Source organism: Musca autumnalis, unplaced genomic scaffold (assembly GCF_047663935.1).
Source record: "Musca autumnalis isolate F117 unplaced genomic scaffold, ASM4766393v1 scaffold_5, whole genome shotgun sequence".
In the NCBI taxonomy this organism is placed as follows: domain Eukaryota; kingdom Metazoa; phylum Arthropoda; class Insecta; order Diptera; family Muscidae; genus Musca; species Musca autumnalis.
Genome location: NW_027412088.1, coordinates 80,156,736 through 80,172,573, shown reverse-complemented (window position 1 = coordinate 80,172,573; position 15,838 = coordinate 80,156,736).

Genomic DNA, 15,838 nt, shown 5'->3' with positions numbered 1-15,838 from the left:
ACGGAGTTTACTTCATCCACTCTCAGCCACTGATTTTGTTTCATCTTACAAAAGCTTTTCTATTATCTTCTCATCACCAGTTCAGATTTCGACATGGACTCCAACAGCACTCCTTTAAGAATTTCTATTGGGAAAGTCATGCCCGGTGAACTTTTGTATTGGGAAAGTCATCTCCGGCGAACTTTTGTATTGGGAAAGTCATGTTCGGTGAACTTTTGTATTGGGAAAGTCATGCCCGGTGAACTTTTGTATTGGGAAAGTCATGCCCGGTGAACTTTTCTATTGGGAAAGTCATGCCCGGTGAACTTTTATATTGGGAAAGTCATGCCCGGTGAACTTTTCTATGGGAAAAGTCATCTCCGGTGAACTTTTGTATTGGGAAAGTCAAGCCCGGTGAACTTTTGTATTGGGAAAGTCATGCCCGGTGAACTTTTGTATTGGGAAAGTCGTGCCCGGTGAACTTTTGTATTGGGAAAGTCATGCCCGGTGAACTTTTGTATTGGGAAAGTAATCTCCGGTGAACTTTTGTATGGGAAAAGTCATCTCCGGTGAACTTTTGTATTGGGAAAAGTCATCTCCGGTGAACTTTTGTATTGGGAAAGTCATGCCCGGTGAACTTTTGTATTGGGAAAGTCATACCCGGTGAACTTTTGTATTGGGAAAGTCGTGCCCGGTGAACTTTTGTATTGGGAAAGTCATGCCCGGTGAACTTTTGTATTGGGAAAGTAATCTCCGGTGAACTTTTGTATGGGAAAAGTCATCTCCGGTGAACTTTTGTATTGGGAAAAGTCATCTCCGGTGAACTTTTGTATTGGGAAAGTCATGCCCGGTGAACTTTTGTATTGGGAAAGTCATGTCCGGTGAACTTTTGTATTGGGAAAGTCATGCCCGGTGAACTTTTCTATTGGGAAAGTCATGCCCGGTGAACTTTTGTATTGGGAAAGTCATGCCCGGTGAACTTTTGTATTGGGAAAGTCATGCCCGGTGAACTTTTGTATTGGGAAAGTCATGCCCGGTGAACTTTTCTATTGGGAAAGTCATGCCCGGTGAACTTTTGTATTGGGAAAGTCATCTCCGGTGAACTTTTGTATGGGAAAAGTCATCTCCGGTGAACTTTTGTATTGGGAAAGTCATGCCTGGTGAACTTTTGTATTGGGAAAGTCATGCCCGGTGAACTTTTGTATTGGGAAAGTCATGCCCGGTGAACTTTTCTATTGGGAAAGTCAAGCTCTTTTTTTTGAACTTTTGTATTGGGAAAGTCATCTCCGGTGAACTTTTGTATTGGGAAAGTCATCTCCGGTGAACTTTTGTGGGGAGGTACCTTAAGCAGTGGACCGATATGGCTTATCTTCAAACTTAAACTAAGTTTGCACAAAATAATACGAAGGCCACATTTTGGACCGGAAAGGCAGATCCGTTCGAGAGTTATCTTACGCTCCAACCACTACACACGGTGTCTTAGGGGTTTTCTGCACCTTTCAGGCTATTTTCTCAGGAAGTATGGACTTGCCCCTGATGAAAATTGTACCATCGTATGGGGGCAGTGAATATAAATTGCTACAACTAAAATCAAAGCGATTCGAGAGAAGGCCCTAAAGTGAACATATCCGAAATTTTGTGTGGGTGGTACCCGAAGGAGTGGACCGTTTGAGTCCATATTGGAACCTTATCTAAGTCTGGTAAAAATTTCACGACGTGCAAAGTATGGACCAAATCCGTTACTCCCTTCAAGAGTTATCGTGCCCACAAATTTTCCGAACATTTTGGAACTTTTGTGGGGGAGGTACCGGAAGTAGTGGACCGAAAAGAAGTGGACAGAGAAGACATTTTGTTGGAGCAATCATATTCTAAGAACAAAATAGTGTATTTTAAAAATCTGAAAATATATATTATAATATGTTGAAAAAGTTTCGAGTCGATCGGGAAAAAATTAGCTGAGATATGAGCGTTAGAAAGAAAAAAAATCATTGTGATTTGTATTAATATCGACGTTTTAAAAGCGGTTTCCCGAAATGACATCTTTAATGCGGTGCCCAGTGTAGCTCGAAAAGGGATGATGCGATCTTCATATGTTTTTGTGGAACACATAGAAAGCTTGCCCTTAAGCGAAAGAAGTTTTAATTTTTTTGACGGATTTATGGCGAAAAAACTACAGGTTTTTATTCAAAATCGAAATTTTGTATTTGACAGTTCGCCATTTTTTAAAAATGGATTTTTTTTAATTCCGTTTCGCTTAAAGACAAGATTATTAAGTGCTTACTGATCCCACACAAAAATACGCTTATTGGTTTATTAATTTTCGAGCTACATGGGGCACGGCAAACTGCTTTAGAAAAAACAGTGTTTCGTAGGCGGCCATTTCTCAGAACACTGTGCAAAATTTTTCAACAAAAAATTTCCGAAAGTAGTTCAAGGTGTGACCTTACTTACTTACTTACTTAGTTGGGCCATTACAGAACATTTGTTCCATAGACCGAACTAAGAAAAGATCTCCATTCCTCTCTGTTTTTCGCTTGACTTTTTGGAATACCGCGCCTTTTCATTTCTTCATCCACTTGTATGCTCCATCGAAGCTTAGGCCTGCCGATTCTGCGTGCACCGCCATGTGGCATGTATTCATACTTTTGATATGGAATTCTAGTGGCACGACGAAGATAGATGATTAAAGGCCGAACATCATCTCATAGCAAAACACTAACTTATGTGCTTTCATTCGAAAGCTTAAACTTTTTTCAGTTATGAAATTAATATTTTAAAAACTTAGAAGTTTAAATATGGATTTAGATTAAAGCTCAAAGGTGTACCTGAAGGAAGGAGGTACCTGAAGGAATGGGCCACCTTGTCTATATTGGAAGTGGATCCCACCATTTTGGGAGTCATTCCTTTCGATAGATAACTTCATTATATTTGGTCGCCGTATAATTTAGAGCTTTCAGACCATTATATCAGGAAGCATGGACTTGGCCACGGAAAACATAATATCGCTGTAAGCAGGACAACAAGATGTACGTTCGGTAAAAATTTACAAAGTATCATCGAATAGACCTAAAACTGCACTTAAACAAAAATGTTGAACTTTTGTGGGGGAGATACCGATAAACGATAAAGGAGTGGACGATAAACACCATCTTCGTGTTCTATCTAATATTCGAAGAAATTATACGACATGCAATGTTTGGACCAATGCAGTACCCGGTTCCAGAGTTGTCGTGCGCATCAACCACTACACATGGTGGCCGTAGGGGGTTTCACAGCTTTCGGAGCATTTTCTCAGAAAGTATGGACTTGTACAATTTTAATAGGGGCCCCGAATATAGTCCGAAAAATTACAGCAAGAAAAATTAAAACGATTCGAAAGGAGATTTTAAACTGCACTTTTCGAGAGTTATCGTGCGCACCATTATAACGAAAAATATTGAACATTCGTGGGAGAGGTACCTAAGTTTGGACAGAATATTACTGTCGGATTTTGGATCGAATCTATTTATCCGTTCCAGAGTTATCGTCCGCTCCAGCCAGACATACAGACTGACATTGCTAAATCGATTCCAAACTGTCTGAAACGGATTTCGTTCATACATACTTGGGATCTAAAACATCGTTATTTAGATGAGGCACATTTTGGCCGTATCAAAGTGTATATAACCTTGTTAGCCTAACGACTGAGGTTATCAAAAGGGCAGTAATTCTTCTTTAAGGGTTCCAAAAGGGTCAGAAAATTGTTCTACGAAAAATTGGCGCCATTTTTCGCCCATATCACGTTACCTCACGATTTTGCCTACTGAGATATTTTGAATGGTATTTCATTCGAATTTAAACTTGTTTAAAAGAAGTGATATTATTAATGTAGCATATTACACTTCACATAAGAATAGGCCTAGACGTGATGTAAGTACATTCCACTTTACCTCAATGCAACTCGTGGTGGAGAGCATAAAAAATTCGGCCTGGCCGTTACTTTTATCGTTAAAATATATAAAAAGAAATACATTTAATTCTATGTCGTTATTATCTACAACCTCTGATGTCTAGACAGTAGACAATACCTACCATTACATATTCACACATATATAAAACTAAACTAACGGTAGTACTTCTAGTTCATTTCAATTGCCGAAAAAAGGAAATAAAATAAAAAGCACAGAACAAAAGAAAACTTTCACCCCCAAAAATTCTGTAAAACTTATGGACTGAAATCACGCAATAATACAAGGTGGCGCAAAAGTAATCCTCCTATCGCAGACGTTTAGCCGATCGCTTCGAAGATACTGGCACAACACGAGATTCTGCCAGGCATGGCAGACCCCGGAGTTTCCGTTCTGCAGAGAATATTGCTGCTGTAGCCGAGGACGTCACGGAAGCGCCTTCGACACAGACCAGACGACGCACAGTGTTGCCGCGTGGACAAAAATCAAAAAATGTGATGTTAACTTTTACATATGTTTATGTTTTTTTCTTACAGTAAACACATCCGATACAAGGTATCTAAAAGAATTTTGTCGATATGTGCATCCGTAATGAAGTTATAGCTCTTTAAATATGACAAATATTTCCCAGATAATCTAAGGCGATAATCATATGAAAATAAGGCGACATTTAAAATAACATTTTCTGAAAAATTTGTTTATAATACTAAAAGTTTTGGATGGGGATTTGATGAGTGGGCTATAAATATAACGTTTTAGTACAAAAAGTTAACATTAACTGCACACGGGCAATGTACCGTTATCAAGAAATCAAAATTTAAATTTGATAAAAAAAAATTCAAAATTCTTAATATTTAGTAGAGCAGATCTTTTGATTGCCATATATTGCCACCTTCGCTCCTGTTTTCCGTTAATTGGACATATCTTCCAAATCAAAATGTGTAAAAACATTCTGCCCATCCTTGCAACCCTCTGAGATATATCGGTTCAGATTTTACATATATAGCCCCCATATATATCTTTTCCCAATTTTGCTACAACTCGTTCAATTTTGATCGAATAGCCTTCAAATTTAGTATGTGTTATTTTCTTAGGCTCCTGAGTAGCTCTACCGATTTTAGCAAAAATCGGTTCAGATTTGGATATAACCCCTATATATATCTTTCCCCGATTTTGCTATAATTCGCTCAATTTTTGATGAATAGCCTTCCAATTTATCATGTAATATTTTCTTAGGCCCCTGAGTAGCTCTACCAATTTTCAAAGAAATCGGTTCAGATTTGGATATAGCCCCCATATATATATTTCCCCGATTTTGCTATAACTCCGTCAATTTTAATCGAATAGCCTTCAAATTTGATATGTGATGTTTTCTTAGGTCCCTGAATAGGTTCACCGATTTTCGTAAAAATCGGTTCAGATTTGGCTATTCGATCAAAATTGACCGAGTTATAGCAAAATCGGAGAAAGATATATATGGGGGCTATATCCAAATCTTAACCGATATGGACCAAATTTGAAATCTTTCATTCCTATGCCCTTACAAGTACTTGTGCAAAAATTCATCAACCTAGGTCAACTCCTTCTATTTTTGTCCACTTTAGTATGGAAGCGGCAACACTGTGCGACGTGCCACGCAAATGGGTATCAGTTGACGGTCTTTACAGTGAATTTTATTATTTTATTTATTTCATTTGATTACAGTCTATAGAACAATTTTCTTTACAGACCGTGAAGAACTTAAATAATTTGAATACATTTTGGTACGATATTTGAAGATGTTTTACAAAGTCGAGACGGTGTATCAGCTGTTAAACGCTGACCGCCAATCGCATCTAACATACGATCAATCCATCCTTAATCACCACCAAGAGGAAGATGATTTTTCATCAAAAATAATCATGAGTGATGAGGCGCTCCAGACTTCTTTTTGTGGGGATTTTTGAAGTCGCGGGTTTATATCAACAAGCCTCAGACTCTTTCAGCTCTTGAAGACAATATCCGCCAAGAATGTTAGGATCTATCGCCGGAAGTTTTGGCCAAAGTGATGTAAAATGCCATAAAGAGGGCTCAAATGACAATAAACTGTGGCGGCGGCCATTTATCTGATATCATATTCTCGACTTGATGTAAAAAAATTAAAAGACCAAATAAAAACAAGTGAGCAAAGGCTATAGTCGGGACGGGGCCGACCATGTGATACCCTACCCCACTACCCCTGTGCATAAGCTTTTCACTGGCAAACATTTCTTTTAGGGAATATAAGCCGACTACCACCAAAAATAATATGCCTCTTTGTCTCTGGGACCCCCATAAGCAACCAAAATTTCGTGACCATCCAATCAATATTACGACCTGTAGCTTGATTGCAAAAAATGGAAGAATTGGATGCATTACCGACTATTGTGGTATCTCCCTTGTTTGACCACCTTCGCCAACCTGCTTTACACCAATGTAAAGGTAATATTTTCTTCTTCCATTGACAGGCTTTGCCGTTGGAATACCCCTACTAGAAGCCAATATATTCACAAAGAAAAAAACTTTGAATTTGTCTCCAAATGAGTTTTTCCCTATTCCGATCCCTAAATATTATCCAACTATCACCAAAATCAATAGGCTTCTTCCTATGTGGGACCCGCATTAACTCCCAAAAAATTCGTGACGATCCGATCAAAATTGCGACCTGTAGCGTGATTACAAATAAATCGGGAAATTGGATGCAGTATCGACTATTGCGATATCTCTGTTGTTTGAGCAGCTACGACAACCTCCTTTACATCGTTGTAAAGGTGATATTTTCTACTTTCCTTCCCAGGTTTTGCTTTTGATATACCTCTTAAAGAAACAGAGATATTGGCTTTGAAATAAAACATAGACCTTTTCTCCAAATAAGTTTTTGCCCATTCCGACCCCTGAATATTATCCGACCACCATCAAAATCAATAGGCTACTTTCCGATTAAAATTGCGACCTGTAGTGTGATTACAAAAAAAATCGGAAAATGGGATGCATTATCGACTATTGCCATAATATTGCTATTTGACCACCTACTACAACCTACTTTACATCGTTGTAAAGGTGATATTTTCTACTTTCCTTTCCAGGTTTTGCTTTTGATATTGGCTTTAAAATAAAACGTAGACCTTTTCTCCAAATAAGTTTTTGCCCGTTCCGACCCCTGAATATTATCCGACCATCACCAAAATCAATATGCTTCTTCATCTGTGAGACCCCCATTAACCCTCAAACTTTCGTAACGATCCGATCAAAATTGCGACCTGTAGCGTGATTTCCAAAAAAAATAGAAAAATGGGATGTATTACCGACTATTGCGATATCTCCGTTATTTGGTTACCTACGCCGAGTTTACATCATTGTAAAGACGGGATCTTCTACTTTTATAGTCAGGCTTTACTTTTGGAAAATTTTCAACCAAAGCAGTGATATTTGTCAATATAATTAAAATCGCAAAAATGAAAATTGGGGTTTTATTTGCTACTATTGCGATATCTTCGTTGTTTGATCACCTACGAGCACCTACTTTACATCATTAGAAAGGTGATAATTTCTGCTTTCATAGTCAGGTTTTGCCTTTGGTATACCCCATATAGAAGCTGAGATATTCTCCTTGGAAAAAAACGTTGTCATTTTATCCACCTAAGTTTTTTGCCCTTTCCGACCCCTAAATATTATCCGACCACCACCAAAATCAATAGGCTTCTTCCCCTCCGGGACCCCCATCAACATCCAAAATTTCGTGACGATCCGATCAAAATTGCGACCTGTAGCGTGATTACAAGGTTTAGATGGACAGACGGACAGACGGACTCAGCTCGTCGAGACAATCATTTTGGTATATATAAGTATGGGTCTACGACCATTATTTCGATGCGTTACAAACTTTTTGGCCAAAACCAACTTATAATAACATAGTGGTGTAGGGTATAATAATCCACAAGAAAAATCAAAGTTTTTATTTTTTTTTTTTTTTTAATTACAGCCAAAAAACTTCGGAAGATTACTTTTGCGCCACCTTGTAATAGATATTTTGCCAAAAAGAAAAATAAATGAATTCACCGAACATGTTTAATAAATTAGATATCAATCGCCATTTCATTTGGCCTTTTACAGTGTACATATCAGAATGTGAGAGAGTGTGCGTAAGGAAATTGCAGGCATTACAAAGACTACATCCTTTCAATGTCAATTTCTGTTTTGGCCTCTTAAAACGAGCTGTCACTTACATTTGTGTGTTGCTGTAATATTTAATGACTTGCCCTGCCAGGTGTGTGTTTCCATTAAAAAAGGGTTATTAATTTTTAATAATTTATAAGTTTTGGCAGCAGAACGACGTATGGGCGTAGATCTTAGGACTGTCAGTTCTTATGCTGACTACATGTGGCAAACATTTAAATTTCAGTATGTCAACGTACATACAATGTCAATGCCTTAAAGTCCTTGTAATATACATAACTGTTAGTGTCACTTTTATGACAGCAAAAACTAAATTATTTTTATTAAATATGCATACACGCATGAGGAGTGCACATACAAATTTTTTCATTGTTACATATGGTTATGACGGTTTTATGAAAACATATTGCAAGTTTTCTTACCTTCAGTTCGTAGTACTTCAGGATATGACATGACACGAAAACAAATAAATTTTCTTACGAGATTTTTTTGTACATTCGGGAAAAATAGGTTTAGTGGCAAGATTCTCTTGTCACAATACCACGTGTATTCCACTTAAATATTTTTAAGCAATAAATTTGAAGCAATGATTGTACGGCACCTAGTAAATTTGTTATAGCACACGGTGTGCCTTAACCAAATTTAAATGGAAGGTACTTACACCTGGGAAGTTTTTGCAGATTCGGAAACTTCAGTGCTCATAGATGAGAAATATCAAGAAACAAATAAAAATCGCCGGAGGGATTTTCAAATATGTAAATCGCGATTTAAGTTCACACTTTTAGAGGTTCTTTAGTTTTTTGAGATATAGAAGTTCAAATTGAGACAATGCACTGACTGTATCGCCTTCTTATAAAACAATATCATGCTCAGTGCGCCTTAACTAACTTTTGATCAAAACCGCTTACACATGGGAAGATTTCGCGGATTCTGAAACAGCAATGTTCATAGATAAGAAAAATAAAATAAACAGAAAAAATCACTGGAGGGATTTTTAAAATTCACAATTTTAGGGTTTTTTAGGTTTTCACGATTTTGCTTGGAAACCGTAAGTCATATCAAAATGGGACTAAAGAAAATGTTGAAGCTGTGAAAATTCTCTACAAGATAGGAAGATATATTTTTTCCTAGGTTGTAACATTTTCAATATATATAAGTTTGATTTGCGAAATTGCAGTAATGACATTATTTTATGAGGAGGCGATACAGTCAGTGCATTGTCTCAATTTGAACTTCTATATCTCAAAAACGGTAAAAGCTACGAAAATATCATAAAGGTCAATCTTGTGGAGAATTTTCACAGCTACAATATTTTCTCTAAGCCCATTTATATTGGACACGCGGTTTCCAAGCAAAATGGTGAAAACCTAAAGAAGCCCTAAAAGCGATTTATTTGAAAATCCCTCCGGCGATTTTTCTGTTTCTTGATATTTCTCATCTATGAGCATTGTAGTTTCAGAATCTGCAAAAACTTCCCAGGTGTAAGGTGCCATTTAAAATTAGTTAAGGCGCACCGTGAGCATCCTTGAAGCTTATTGAAAATTCAACACCAACCTCACCTATGAGAACATATGTACTTATAATACACGAAAAAAATATGACTCAGCAAAAATTTGGAACCCACATGAACCTGCCTTTTTATACCTTTAGCCTTTAAGCTTAACCCCCTGTTTTTGTAACTTTTTTTTGTTCGTTCGTCTATATTCGTAATAATTTGGGCATCCATAGCTCAGCCCCTAGATGACATACAGACGTAATTCTTCGTAGACACGTTCTATATATAGTTAAGCATTTCTCATTCAAAAATCAGCGTTCTACATTTGCGCAAAGGCGAGTAAATCGATCTACAAAATTTTACAATTCGTGTGAGAACAATAATTTTTTTTACAAAAACAGGGGGTAAGAGGCTATATGAGAAGTCTTATCAATTTCTACATATTTAATTTTCAAAAAATTCAAATTTTTCATTTCACGCTACATCAACGATTTTTGGTTGTTGCGGAAAAAAATTATCGCGGTTTCATTTCTGAATTTAAGAAGAATTTATTGTAAAAACGCTAATTATTTTAAGGAGTGACGGCTTTGCTTAAAGAGATATGCCCTCAGCCTGTGCGAATTGAAACGTCCATCTATTAACAATATCGAATCTACGTATTACGGATTTTAGCCGACAAAAACTATATTTGGTTTGAAGCTCAAGAGTGTTGCGGAAGGAATGGACCGACATAGCCCATTTTGGAAGTGGATCTTATTTTGAGGGTCATTCCTTTTGATAGATATTGTGCCCAGTGGATCTCATTTCAGTGGGCCTGAAAGCATGGACTTGCCCACGAAGAATATAATATCGAGCGTTTTTATAGCTTTCTTGCTATTTTCTCAGGAAGTATGGACATGCCCCTGAAAAAACTTGTACCGTCGTAATGGCAGCGAATACAAGTTGTTACAACAACAACCAAAGCGATTCGATTTTTTTAAGAGGTATCCGAAGGTGTTGACACATATAGCCGATTTTCGAACCTGTTCAATGTCTCGCAGAAACCTGATCTACATATGTCTCGTGCAAACTATGGACCAAATCGGTTACTGTCTTCGGGAGTTATCGTGTGCATTATTTCAGTGAAATGTTTTGAACTTTTATAGGGGTGGACCGGTGTGGCTCATTTTCGAACTTAAACTAAGTTCGGACAAAATATTACGATGGCCAAATCTGCAGATCCTTTCGAGAGTTATCATGCGTTCCAACCACTACACATGGTGCCATAGGGGTTTTTAATAACTTCGGGCTATTTTCTCAGGAAGTATGGACTTGCCCATGATAAAACTTGTACTGCCGTAATGGGGGCAGCTAATAAAAGCGATTCGAGAACACGTCCTAAACTGAACTTTTCCGAAATTTTGTGTGGGGTGTACCCAAAGGAGTGAACCGATAGAGTCCATATTGGAACCTCATCTATGTCTGGTAGAAATTTAACTATGTGCAAAGTATGGACCAAATCGGTTACTACCTTTAAGAGTTACCGTTCGCACAATTTTTCCGAACATTTTCGAACTTTTGTGGGGGAGGTACCTGAGGGAGCGACCGATATGGCCCATCTTCGAACTTAAACTAAGTTTCGACAAAATATTACGAAGGCCAAGTTTTGGACCAAATCGGTTCATCCATTCGTGCTCATCAGCCAGCCAGACAGACAAACGGACGGACACTGTTAAATCGACTACAAATTGTCTGAAACGGATTTCGTCCAAACATAGTTAGGGGTCTAAAACATTATTTCGATAAGGCACATTTTGCCCGCATGAAAGTGTATATACCCTCGTTAGCATAAATGATGAGGGTATAAAAAGTGTATCATTATATGCACCTGTACCCTGCCAGCAGTTGGAAGTGAGTTTTATCTTCTCTCAGCAATGTGTGACTTTTTAGTGACGCTTTTTTTTGTAAAAATGCGACAATTGTCTAATATACAATAACAATTACATTGTTATCTCATTTGCATCCTACCCAGTCAACATTTGGGGACTTGCATTTAGATAAAAACACGACTGCTTTTGTTTTACAAAGACAAAGTACACTGGAAACAGCTTGCAAAATATAATGCAGAGGCAAATAACAATAACAATTCTATGACCATTTTACGACTAACTAATTTTCATCTTGTGTACAGGATCTTTTTGGTTACTTGATTTAGATACAAAAGAGATTGCTTACATCTATTTTTAGACTTGTAGTAAATTGAACAAATAAGACATCTGACTGTAGAGTAGGGCTATAACAAAAAAAAAATACCACGCCAGTAACATGTGCGGAATGTTGTCCTGATAGCGAAAACGCGTGTTTTAGTTCGATTCGTAGAAAAAAGTTTCCGCATCGACTGCAATTACTAAAGCTCTTTTGATATTTATACCCTATACCACTATGTGGAAAAGGGTATTATAAGTTTGTTTTGGTAAAAATTCATGTAACACCGCGAAATATTCGTCGGAGACCCCCAATGTGATAAAGCGATTTTGAGATGTGCGTCCGTCCGTCTGTCCATTATAAATTGTAAACACGCTCCAGGCCGCAATTATGGTCCGATCGTCACGAAATTTTGTATGGAGGTCGGGTTCAGATCAGAATAGATCCCTATTCTTATTGGTGATGATCGTGAAATATTCAGCGGTTGAAATGGACCAAAAACATAATATATATCCAATTTTCTAGCGGCTCTGTAGGTCTCAATAATAGTCCGATCAACGCGTAATTTTAAATAAGGTAAGAGTATATCACAAAGGAGAAGCTTGGAATTTGAGATGGCAATCGGATAATATGTAGAGGGTTAAATGGACCAAAACATTTGTGTGAAAATTGTGAAAATTTTTAATATACAGCTTATATCTTAATTCCTGGAAGTGACATTCCGGACAAGTGAGATATATTTGAAAGTGGAATACTTGACCTTTCAATTGATGCCAATTATGTTGGTGTGCATGATCAGATAACAGAGATACAGTCTAATATATTCCGTTATTTGTTTGTTGTGTAACAATAAACTCGCTAGAAGTCGCAATTATACATCAATAGTCACAAAATTTTGCACCGTGTAAGAGTATAGGTCGAAAAAGATGCCTACAATTTTGAATGATGATCTGATATTCTTTAGCAGGTGAAATGATATTCTTTAGCATTACTTTTGTATGAAAAATATAACAATTTTATTTTTGGTCGATATTTTAATTCCTTGAAGACATATAGATTTCGCAAAGTAGCCTACATATGGGAAAAAGTACTGACCTTTCCCCTGATGTAAATTGCAATAAAGTGTTTGCTAGATAACGGGCCTATTGCCTAATATATAATGGGTTCTGTGTAGAGAACCACAGTTTTCCCATGCTACATATTGTCTCTCCAAAAGTTTATGTAACACCGCGAAATATTCGTCCTAGACCCCTTATATGGTATGCCAAAATTCATATCACGACGAGATAAAGCGATTTAGCGATGTGTGTCCGTCCATTAAAAATTGTAAACAAGCTTAAGGCCGCAATTATGGACCGATTGTAACGAATTTTTTAAGGAGGTTGGGTTCGGCCCAGAATAGAAATGATTAGTTTTTGCTGATGATCGTGAAATGTTTAGGGGATGAAATGGACCAAAAACAAAATTTAACCAATTTTGTAGCGGCTCTGTAGGTCAATATAGTAATCCGGAAAATTTTAAACAAAGTTTGAGTTTATGATGAAGAAGAAGCGTACAAACCAACGTGAAGATCAGATAATACTTAGCGCGTTAAATGGACTGAAACTTTTGTGTGAAATTGGTAAAAAATTCAATAACGTAGCTGTAAAACAATGGAAGTAGTAGTACTACATAAGTGGGCTTCATTACATTTTAGTTTTTGTGAACTAAATTTTCCTTTCCTGCTACAAAAATGTCTTTGTCATGCTAGATAACCTTTTGGTTTTGGTCATAAGTATTATACATTACATCTTTGATATTTGATAATTAATTTTTCACAATCATTGAAAAGAAGTTCCGTGGAGAGCGATTGTCCAGGGACAGTGGTATAGGGTATCCCATGGTCGGCTCCGTCCGACTATAGACTTTTCTTACTTGTTTATTAAGTCTTCGTGGGGGGCCTTCAACTGTCCCCTCTAAATATGTCGATATACGTCAACGCCTTCATATAGCCCCCACAGAACGGCACATCCCTATTTTCGGTATTTTGAAGTTTGTGGCCTCAATATTCCACAGAAATGGCAGAAATTTGCTATTTATTCTTCGTTGGGGGTGCAAAACTTTCGTCCCGATTTTCGGTATTTTGATGGCTTTGGATTCAATATTCCACCGAAATGGCTGACATTTGGTATTTAGTCTTCTTACTTTGTCTGTAAAGTCCACGCCTTCATGTAGCCCCTATAGAATGGTACATCCCGATTTTCGGTATTTTAAAGGTTGGGGCTATATACCACCGAAATGGCTGAAATTTGGTTAGTGGCATAAAACTTCCTCCCCGAAAATTTTTCCGTACAGATCCACGCTTTCATATATGCCCATAAAACGGTACCTCCCGAATTTTGGTATTTTGAAAGTTAGACACATTGTTTTACCGAAATTGCTGGAATTTGGTATTCAGTCTTCTTCATAAACGAAAGAAAACTAATTGTTCAGTTTTACATCAATACAGCTCGTGGTACAGGGTATAACAAGTTCGGCAGGACCGAACTTAACTCCGATCTTACTTGTTTAGGATAAAACAAGTAAGAACAGACTATAGTCGGACGGGGCCGACCATGTGATACCCTATACCACTAAACGCGTCTTCTTGGGATAAAGTTATAAGATGTGCATTAGAAATTTTACCAATTTTCACACAAAAGTTTTGATCAATTTAACCCGCTAAATATTATCCGATCATACCGTTGACTTGCACGCTACTTCTTCATCTCAAACCAAAACTACGTTTAAAATTTCGCGCCGATCGGACTATTATTGCGACCTACAGAGCTGCTACAAAATCGAGCAAAAATTTTGTTTTTGGTCCATTTCATCCCTTTAACATTTCACGATCATCGCCAAAAACTAATCAGTTCTATTCTGGTCCAAACCCGACCTCCATACTAAATTTCGTGACAATCGGTCCATAATTGCGGCCTCTAGCTTGATTACAATTTTTAATGGACGGACAGACGGACGGACGGACGGACGGACACACATCGCTAAATCGCTTTATCTCGTCGAGATATGAAGTTTGGTATACCACATGAGGGGTCTACGACGAATATTTCGCGGCGTTACATGAATTTTTGGGAAAACAAACTTATTATACCCTTTTCCACATTGTGGTATAGGGTATAAATAGTCACAGCGCTCACACAAATTAACTTTTAAGGCCAATATTTTTTGTCAAGTCTCAAAACATTTATTTACTGTTGTCTTATTAGGACGAAGGACATTTTTTATGAAAGTTTTTAAGTAATTGAATAAATCGAGCTAACATGACCTAAGGAGTTAATTCTGGCGTGCGTGGGACTTCGCTAGAACTCACTTTTTCAATACAAACTCCTTAGGTCATGTTAGATCGATTAATTCAATTAACTAAAAACATTTCATTTCATCCAAAAGCATTTAATTAGTATAATATGCAACCACAATTCACGAGTTATAAATATTGTATCAAAAATATTGTCCATATAGCGTTTAAAGAAGGATATTCATCAAATATACATTACCTGGGCAATCATTGAGCATTTTATGGAAAGGCTCAGTAGTTTGGGAGATATAACATATTTAATAAAGGAGGCGTGTTCGGGTGTTTAAGCTCCGAAGAAGTACCTAGATCCTAAATTTTCAAACCGATACATTATCAATTCTCCGAAATTGAACAAAATATGAAGCCTATTTTCAGTGGGGCTATCCCCGTACATTTCCTGAACATTTCAGGAAAATTGGTTTTGTAGATCTAACATATTTGCAAATGTGGGTCCCAAATAAGTATGCAAGGTCTGATACACAGCCACCATTGTCTCGCAAATTAATTTTCAAACGGATACATTCGCTGTAATTACAAATATAGCGTTTTTTAATATGACATAGGGGAGGTAACCCTCTTCATTTGAAATTGACCGCGATTTATTTCAAAATTCCCTCTTACATTTTTTTGTTTTTTGTTATTTTTCTCATCTAGGAACATTGTTGAAAGAATCTGCAAAAACTTTCCAGATGTAAGCACTTTCAA